This window comes from Enoplosus armatus, chromosome 16 (assembly GCF_043641665.1).
Source record: "Enoplosus armatus isolate fEnoArm2 chromosome 16, fEnoArm2.hap1, whole genome shotgun sequence".
In the NCBI taxonomy this organism is placed as follows: Eukaryota; Metazoa; Chordata; class Actinopteri; order Centrarchiformes; family Enoplosidae; genus Enoplosus; species Enoplosus armatus.
In genome coordinates this window covers 22,542,119-22,552,617 of record NC_092195.1, presented here as the reverse complement: position 1 = coordinate 22,552,617, position 10,499 = coordinate 22,542,119, and the positions used below count along the sequence as shown (strand labels likewise).

The window sequence follows — 10,499 nt, the reverse complement described above, 5'->3', positions numbered from 1 at the left end:
TACTGTTTTGAATCCTCAAGTTTGGCAGTTGCCATCTTGGTTTTTTGGAACCAGAAGTCACCATATTTGGACAAGAGGGTGGAGCTGGGTATCTGAGAACCCGAAGACACTATGCATGCCTACCTATACCTGCAACCTGACTGCACCTGGCCCCTGGCTATGCTCAGAGATTCACACTGAATGTAAACAAAAACTTTGTTTACAAGAAAGAGCAGCTTTAAAGTTGCTAAACAACTGATATAACGTTAAGGTCATGACTGCCTGTAGAGACCTGCAATGTATTCCGGAAAGCGAGTTTGTGAAGAGTGAGTTTCCCATCTTAGGGTTCATCTCAGTTTGTTAAACCTTCTTTCTGGTCACATGACACATGTGGGCAAGATCATTACCTGCAGGTGAGTTCATACTGGAGCCACTGTTCTGATCTGCAGACAGAGCTGCTGTCACACCAGAACTGATCACTGAAACACAAACATCAACTAGACTGATCAATAATACAGGTGATCACACAATAATTCTGATGTGCAGCAGAAATGTCCCATTTTTAACTTTAAAAACATTCCACATTAGAAGAAGAAGAAGAAGAAGAAGAAGAAAACCCACCTGAGGCCAGCTGAGTGGGTGGAGTCATGTGACCTGAGAGAAAAAAAAACAAAAAGAGAGGAAATCAAAAATGAAGCTCCTGTTTCAAAGTTTATCACCTATAAACGTTCTTTAAAGATCTATTCTGATCTTTGATGTTCCCACCTGATCACATCAGATCACACCTGTACTGATCACACTTGTATTGATCATATCTGATCACACATGTATTGATCACACCTGATCAGAGCCCAGAAACCTTGTGTTTGTCCTGTCAGGTGATGTCTGACTGGAGGACAGAACTGTCAATCATCTTGTGACTGAATCAATAACTGTCCCGTCTTCACAAATCTGTATGAAGTGAATTCTTTTACCTGCAAATTTAGTGACAGAAAGGTGTTTCAAATGCATCACAAACAGATTTGAGATCGGACCTGGGATGTTGATGTGAACACCTGGTCCGAATGGATCACCTCCACCTGAAAACAACAAACACAACAAACATTAAACTACAGCTCCGGTATCAGACTACTTCCTGGTTTCACTGTGTACCATGACTGGTACACCTGAGCAATCAGCTGACACAACTGGTATTAACCTGTTATGTCCTGACTCATCTACCTGTTGATGAAGGTTTGTTCTTTTTACTCCAAACAATCTAACCTTTCCTTTCGTACACTGAAGGCAGTGAAGGAGACACTGAAGGAGAAAGGAAAGAGGCATTTAAGGAGACAAGAAGGAGGCAGGTAAGGAGACAGGAAAGGCAGTGCGAAAGGAGGCACTGAAGGAGACAGGAAGGAGGCAGTGAAGGAGACATTAAAGGAGACAGGAATGAAGCAGGTAAGGAGACAGGAAGGAGGCAGGTAAGGAGACAGGAAAGCCTCCTCACTCAGTTAGAAACGTACCCATCAGGCCAAGCAGGAAGTCGTGACTGGACGGGTCGATGGTTCCTGAAGAAGAAGAAGAAGAAGAAGAGGAAGAAGAGTGAGTCGAGTATGGTGATGAACATGGACATAAAAGAAGAAGAAATAAGTATGCAGCTTTTATATGAACGTTTATGTTTTTAACATCAAATTAAGTATTTTGTATTTGACTGAAACAATTTCAGGCTGTTTGTTCTGGATCCGTGGACCAGAGTCGCTGAACTTGGTTCAGTTTTTTGCATCAGTAAAAATCAGGTGAGAACATTCTGCACTCTCATTGGTCAGATGTGTCTGGGGGGCAGGAGAAAGTAAACAGGAAGAAGCTCCGATCTGCCCAAATATCAAGTAGCCAGCGTCTTTTTTTCCCGGCCGAAGACACATAAAATAAAACAAACCAAATAAATAACTTAAATTAAGAAGTAAAATAAAGTAAATAGTAAATGATAAAATGTAATGATAAACATAAGATAAAGCATCTTATAGAGGAAGAAGTTTTAATACATTTTTATTATTTACGAGTCTCTTGGATTTTAAAAAGACGACTAGTTTGTTTTTAAATGCTTCAAAAACAGATAAAACCCATCAGAATCATATTGTTTACCACCTATTATATATATATAACCGGTTTATCAGATATTAATATACATTACCAGCTTATCAGAAGAAACTTCATTATTCGTCCAGTTCAGACCTCCAACCAGCTGCTAACAACTGTTGATTTCACTCATCCACATCACAGAATGCAAAGCGTTCCTGGCTACAGGAGCCTGTGTAGCTCAAACCTGTAGAATACACCTTGTAGATTGAGGTCGGATCCAACCACAAATGAATGCTCCTGAATCTGCTTGTGACTGGACCGAGACCACTTTCTCTAAAGGGTTTCTGTTTCTGTGTATTCAAATGAGTTGAACAGAGAGGGAAAACCAACCAGAATCTGATTCAACCGGACTGAACCAGGGTTAGGGTTAAAAACACACTAGTGCAGCTCAGTGGTTCCCAACCCCTGCCCCACAGACCCATACTGAGCCTCACTACTTCTGTTACACTACAAAAGGAAATGAAAGAATTCAGCAAAAAATCAGAATAATAATTATATAACTTTATATGCAGTTTTCCAGTAATGACCTCAAACCTGTTGCTCATTACTCCCTGTCACTCCCCGACAACAACAACATAACTTCAAGCAACAGTGTTTACACTTTATACAATATATACAGCTTGTTTTACAGTGTAATATCATTGTATGAATCAGGTAACATTAAAATGTTCACTGGTTCCTACTGGTACTCATGTAATATATATATGTACAGGTATAATATAATGTACAGTGGAAGAAAACACGACTAGATGCAACAACTGGACATAAAAAAAATAATTAATTATACTTTAACCTCCTAAGACCTGGCATCCACATGCGTGGACATCACATTTTGGGTTATACCATAATACTTAATTCTGCTTATATGGAAATTCAAAATTGTCCCCATATGCAGAACCACATCATGTCAACAGATGAGGCTTAATTTTTATACTTATCAGGTCCCAATAAGCCCAAATAGCAAAGAGAAATTAAGATAGAGCTTGGGTCTTAGTAGGTTAAATATTCGTTTAATTACTGGGTGTCTACAGGTTACAGTACTGGGAAACAAATCTGACTGATATTCTGCTCAATCTATAATATGTTAGTATTTCACAGTTACGATATGCTACCAAAACTGTGGGTACAGGAAGGTAATGAACGGGACTTTGGAAGACTTGAAACTAGTAATTGTGACACATTAGGAAAATGTTTACTGAGGTGATAAACCAAGTGAGAAGTAGAGTCATTTTCTCATAACCTTCAATACAATCTGACTTGTTTTTACAACCAGTGGAGTCGCCCCCTGTTGGCCATTAGAAAGACTGCAGGTTTAAGGCACTTCCGCATTGGCTTCACTTTTCAGAAGCGGAGGATGGTGCTTGGTTTTTGACCAGCAATTAATTTACATTATTATTATTATTGTTAAAACCATTCTAATGTGACAAAGAAGACAGGACAAGATAAAGGAAGAAGAAGAAGAAGAAGAAAAGACGGCAGACAGACCTCACCTGGACACTCACCTGTATAATCCAGGTGAGAAACTCCGCCCCCAAACGAACCCAAAACACCTGAGAGACAGAGACAGGTAAACAGAGAGAAACAGGTAAACGGACAGGTAAACAGAGAGACAGATAAACAGAGAGTGAGATGGGTACAGAGAGTGAGATGGGTAAAGAGACTGACCATAAACAACGGGAGAGACAGTTATAGAGAAACACAGGTGAACAGAGAGACAAGGGAAACTTGTAAACAAACAGGCTGGTGAAAAGAGAATGTAAAGAGAGAGAGAGAAAGGTCAGCATATAGACAGCTAAACAGAGAGAGAGAGAGACAGGTCAGAATCAGAATCAGAATCAGAAATACTTTATTGATTCTCGGGGGGGGGGGGGCTGTATGAAAAACTCTCCACCAGCATGTTTGGAGAGGGCACAACTTCGAAAGTCAGTACTTTAAAAAGTTCTGAGTTAAATAAAGGAATAAAGGAGAAAAGTAAGAAAAAATAAGAAAACAAACAGAAGCAACTGTAACAGGCTGCATGCACGTTCAGCGCAAATATGTAAACAGACAGACAGGTAACAGAGACAGTGAAACATGTAAACAGACAGGTAAACAGAGGGAGAAGGATAAAAAGACAGACAGGTAAACAGAGAGAATGAAACATGTACACAGACAGACAGGTAAAGAGAGAGAGATGGGTAAATAGACAGATAGGTAAAGAGAGAGAGAGAGACGGCTAAACAGACAGACAGGTAAACAGAAAGAGCAAGACAGGTAAACAGAGAGAGAAGGATAAAAAGACAGACAGGTAAACAGAGAGAGTGAAACATGTAAACAGACAGACAGTAAACAAAGAGAAACGGGTAAACAGACAGACAGGTAAACAGGGAGAGTGAGACAGGTAAACAGAGAAAGAAGGATAAAAAGACAGACAGGTAAACAGAGAGAGTGAAATACGTAAACAGACAGACAGGTAAACAGAGAGAGTGAGACAGGTAAACAGAGAGAGAAGGATAAAAAGACAGACAGGTAAACAGAGAGAGTGAAACATGTAACCAGACAGACAGCTAAACAGAGAGAGTGAAACATGTAAACAGACAGACAGGTAAACAGAGAGAGTGAGACAGGTAAACAGAGAGAGAAGGATAAAAAGACAGACAGGTAAACAGAGCGAAAAACAGGTAAATAGAGAGAGTGAGACAGGTAAACAAAGACAGAGAGAGACGGGTAAACAGACAGACAAGTAAACAGAGAGATAGAGACAGCTTAAAAGAGAGACATGTAAACTGACAGACAGGTGAGCAGACAGACAGGTTGTTGAATCATGTGACTCTGCTGAACTTCACTGACTTTTCTTTAAATTTGAGAAATATTCTCATTCTGTTGTCTGCCTTTGTCACCTGTCAGGCTCCTCCTGTAGCCCCGCCACCTACAGCTCACCTGTCTGACTGTCAGCCACCGCCCCCCCTCCTCCATTCAGCAGCTTCTGTCCGTTACCTGAAACACACACACAATAATCAATAATCACCTCTGTTGATTTTCATATCTTAAATTTACATATTTTCTTATGGAGTTCTACTATAGCTCTTTAACTTCAAAACATTTTCTTTAATCTCTGGAACTTTTGTTTCTTCACGTCTTCTGTCTTTTCTTTAGCATGTGTGTGTGTATGCAGTGTAAATAAATTATTGATCAACATGTATTGACAGTGATTTTATAGATATCTACCATTGGACTCTGAGTCGACTCCGTCAGAACCTGCAGACACTAACATGTTTAATTATTCATTGATTCATTAGTTCATGTACTTATTCATTTGTTGATTAACTGATTGATTGATTCAGTAAGCAAATTTTTCTTTTTTATATTAAAATAAAATGTTTACCTGCAGGTTGTGCAGCAGAGACACCAGAGAGTTCTATAGCTGCTGCTGAAGAACCTGAAGAACCTGAGAAGAGAACCAAAGGAAGACAACTTACTGTTGTTCTGTCGACATACATGCAGTTATTGATTGGTTGGAACATATTGATTGATGTTTACCTGTCGGTTGTGAATCTGCTGAGATGCTCGGACCTCCAGCGGCTGAAAAACAAACGCATGCAGAAGAATAATTCACTCATATCTTCATGAGTTTTATTTCCTGCAGACACTTCCAACAGGAAGACGAATGATGTCATTCAAGTATTTATTATGCTGTGTTCTAGTCAAAGTCGGAGGTCGGAATTTCCCAGTTGAAATTTCCAACTTCCGACCTCCAAGCGTTCCTGGTGCACAACGCCAAATATAAACAAAAAACATGGCCGACTGTGACAAACTGATGTTTCAAAAGTCTGTGAATGTATATTTACATATTTATATATGTATATTTTGTATATATTTTTGCATTTTTTGTGCATTTGTGCAGAGAGGATGATTTTCAAACATTGTTTACTGTAACCAGCTGCCTAATAACATTGGCGACATAATTTGACATCAATTTACATGCAGAACAGGTTTTACTATATGATAGTATGTCTTATTTTAATTAAATACAGACAAATATGCTTTACATTGCCTTTTAGTTGATGGTTTACTATTTACAATGTGTGCTTTCATTGGTGCTGCCATTGTTGTGTGATGTCAGACAACTGCTTCTTCATGAAGTCGGGCTTGATGGAGGAACTCTGAGTTCCGAGTCTGGAACGCAGCATTATTTCACCTCTGATACATTGTGATGTTTTCTTTCAGCGTGTGATGCTTCACATGCTGCTTCATCAGTCAATCATCACGCAGCTCATTACAGAGTGAACACTGACATTATTATTCAGGAGTTTCATGTTCAGTCATATCACCTGATGCACAAAGTAAAGGTTACCTGATGAGTCCACAGATGAAGAATCGACTCCATGACCTCATACAGAGACAAACATCAAGTAAATATTCAGACAGAAACTTTCTGTAACACATCCATACAAACAGCTTCTTCTTGTTTACCTGCAGAGCTTCCTGCTGATCCATCATTCGTTCCTCCCCCTGCTGACTGACTGCTGGAGGCTGAAAATCAACAAAAACCTTCATGTGGTTATAAATAAACTAAATATATTTACAATAGATACATAGAGAACATCTTGCAAAGGGATCACAGCCGCCGTGGGGTCCATCAACATTTTGAACATCACCAACCCACCTCTCACCTATGACCGGACTGACCTTTTGGAGCTAATCCTGGATCCTCCTGGATCTAATCCCAGAGCTGGGAGATCTGTTTAGGAAACTATATGTGTGTAACTAGGAGGGATGTGCAAAAAAGGCAGATTTCTATTGCCTTGTGTACATTGACAATAAAGTGTAACTTAACATTACCTGTTTTTACTCTGTCTAATGTGCGCTCACAATGAAATAAAATGGATGAACTGTCCGCGCTGATCAAATTTGTCTCTGATTAGCGAAACACAAGCATGTTTTCTTTTGTCTGAGGATATTACAGGGAGTCCAAATGCATTTACATTCATACGTTTTGACTGAGACACTAGAAAAACAGGAAAATCAATTGGGGACGGGCATGGCTGTAAATGATGAATGGGCAATCAGCTTTGCAGTTTGTGAGACCAACTGCTCAGGGCATTATGAAGTTATGACATTCCGTTCTGTCGTTCCGTCCTCACTATTTACCTTTTGATTCTTGCCTATGTCCCTAGCCCTGATAATGCTCTCGCAGCTGAATGCATGATGCAATATTACTGCTGCCAAAATACAGACAAACTGAAAACACATAAGATCCATTCAAAAACCTTCCAGTTTTTCCAGCTGTTCCTAAACGCCAGCTTCGTCCCCAAGGCATGGAAGCAACCATCATCCCTGTTCCCACGAAGCCGCATGCCAAAGCCATGAAAGATTTCAGGCCTGTGGCACTCACCTCCATCCCCTGCAAATGCATGGGGAGCCTGGTCACTGAGGAGCTTACCACCATGGTGGGTGAGAGTCTGGACCGACTCCAGTTTGCCTACAGGGTGAGATGGGGAGTTGAGGATGCCAGCCTAACTCTTGTGGATACAGTGGCCAGGCACCTTGACTTTCCAAACTCATATGTCAGGATTCTATTCATGGTCCTTTCATCTGCTTTTAACAGCTGCTTTTACAGCAAATACAAACACACTTCTGCACCTCATCCAGGGGCTTTTACTACCGCCGGATAAACGGAAGAAAACGGCTGGATGGAGGACTTTTTAAAGGAGAGACACCAACATGTCAGAGCGGTTTTAAATCCAGCAATATTGTTTTAAATACTGGGGTCCCACAGGGCCGTGTCTTGTTATCCATCCTCTTCTCCATATATACAAACAAAATCACCTACAGGCTGTATGTGGACACCCTGGTCCTCTGGCTCCAGGAGAGCCCACTGGAACTGAACATCAGTAAGACCAAAGTAAGACCACCCTCTCTCTGGACCACTAAGGCTGGAGGGGCAGGTGCTGGAACAGGTGGAGATCTGTAAGTACCTGGGCACTGAGATCGACCACCTGTCCTTCACACAACATGTGGACAGGGTCTATAAAAAGCCCAGCAGTGCACGTTTGAATTTAATCTAACATAGTACTTTGCGCACACATCTGTCAAGAACGACCATTAACAGTGATCCACGACTTAAAATGAATGTGGGCCAGGGGCATAATGTGGGGTGCCCTATTTCCTACACCCCTATATTTATATATTTAATGTTCTTAAACACTTCGTGTCAGATATGTTGAACTGAAATAGTCGACTCACCGCTCAGATCCTGAATGTTGGATGAAACACCTGCAGAGAAAACACACCTGAGTGATGTCTGTCAGACAGAGACAACTTATTATTATCATTATTATCATTATTATTATTATCAAAAGAAATGTGATTGATAACATTATGTATATATATATATTATATTATTATTGTATTAACTATTTAACATTTGTTCGGAATGAATTTGTTTAGAGTTAATTCATTAGCGCTTAAACGCATTAAACAATTCATCCTCATCTTCACATTCACATTTGCTATCAACCACCAGGAAAATCATTTCCACGATTGCATCATTTTGGATAAAACTGGCTGATCTGAATTCATGACACCTGTTGTCTTTATTTATAACATGAAATCATTAAACATTATATTTTAAATTATATTTATATTTATATATTAATTTTTTGGATGTTGCATATAAGTTGTTTATTTGTGAATCAAAATGGTGTCTGTAGGTCTGATGTTATCTTCATTAGTTACACCTATACAGTCTAATACAATCCAATTCAGATGATAATGTTCACTTTCTGTTTGTTAGTTCAACCCTTGTTAGTTCAACCCTTTGTTTTATCATTGAGGTTGTAGTGATGGTGCTGAACTGCACTGTATCATAATGAGAGGGGTTCCCAATATTCTGACCACCTTATGTTTGTAAATTAATTTGTTAAACATTAAAGGCCGGTTCAGCATCACTGAAAACTACAATTCTGAGTTAAATGAATAATCCAAACTGAATGTGATCATGTTGTAAAGACAGAATTCTGTTGTGTTGGATGAGTGTGTAGCCCAGTGAAACGTCTGTTAAGTTCTAACCACAGATCAGTCTGATGTTCCTCTGATACACCTGTGTTGGGTGGATCTTCAGGTAACTTCATCAAACATCCGGTTTATCTGCAGTTTAACTGGTCCTGAATAACCAGATCCAGTTTAGCTGTGGTTTAAAGCCTTCAGATGATTACAGCTGTTAGTGTTTCAGCAGGTGGCGCTGTGGCTCTAAACCTGCAGTAACCTGAAACCTGCAGCCTCATGTGTTACCGGGCAGGCTGATGGAGAAACTACAGGATGTGGATCAGACTGAATCAGGTTAATCCTGGTCTGAATACCATCTAGTTAATCTGGATTAAACCCGAGACCAAACAGGAACAAACAAACTGTTCAGGAGGGAAAAACTTGATCAGGGTCGAGTCACCTGAACCTCCGGCTGCCGCCACCACCGCCGCCGCCGCCGTGGTGGTCTGCTGCACGCCAACAACTCCTGCTGGAGGGGGGAGGAGGGGAGGACAGAGTATCAGATGTTCAGGATGAATGAAACTTCTGTTTCCAACAGCTGAAGGAAACTCGACTAACAGAGTTTATTAATAACAGACTCATGAAGGATCAGTGTTGTTCAAATCTGACAAAGAATCATTCAAAAGTAATAAATACAATTTATTTTGAAATTCAAAGAGCAGATGTTACGAACACAGAGTGTGAGATCTGTATCACCCCACATATGTTTAAAAAGATGTTTACATTTATGATTAAACCTTGAATTTAAATGTTTGTGTTTATGCAGGTTTACGTTGGAAGTTAAAGGTCACAGTGTGTTTTAGCCTCACCCTCATCAATCTTATCCTGACTCTTGGAGTCATCATCATCTGGAAAGGAAAAAACATCCAACATTTATTTCTCTAATTAAAGATATTTTTAAGACTTTTAATATTTTATATGTCAGAAAATGTTCAGATTTCCTCTGAACAGCATTTATTTACCACTATATCTTTATTTCTTTGGTTAGTGAATCTATTTATTGTTTTTCTTCTTCATCACTTTTACTTTACTTTCTCCTCTCTGAGCAGCTTCATGTGTCTGTTCTGTCATTTATTATTGATTATCATCAACGATCCTTTTCTGACTGTTTTTGTTCTCTTTTTTTGCCTCTTTGACCTGAGATATCATAGATATCAGACAATTCTGTAAAACCCCAAAACATGCTCGATGACAACTTTATTCAAATTCAAATTTCAAAAACTTCTGCTCATGGCATCTCAAACAAAAAAAGTTTTTCTTTTCCTTACTTTCTCTTTCATTTCATTCTGCCCTTTCTGAGCTGAAATCATCAGTAACCACATCAAATGAAGACAAATCCAAATAGATACAAATATTGATCAGAAATCGATTAA

General features: G+C 39.5%; 1 long non-coding RNA gene across 1 annotated transcript; it reads right to left on the bottom strand.

Moving 5' to 3' along the window:
- Nucleotides 1-6,572: 6,572 nt before the first annotated feature.
- On the bottom strand, nt 6,573-9,972 carry LOC139298557 (uncharacterized). Its single transcript, XR_011598750.1, has 4 exons — nt 9,936-9,972; nt 9,527-9,592; nt 8,326-8,355; nt 6,573-6,612 (listed from the first exon to the last, which is right to left on the bottom strand). It is a non-coding gene; the product is annotated as an uncharacterized lncRNA (long non-coding RNA).
- Between the last annotated feature and the right edge of the window lie 527 nt (nt 9,973-10,499).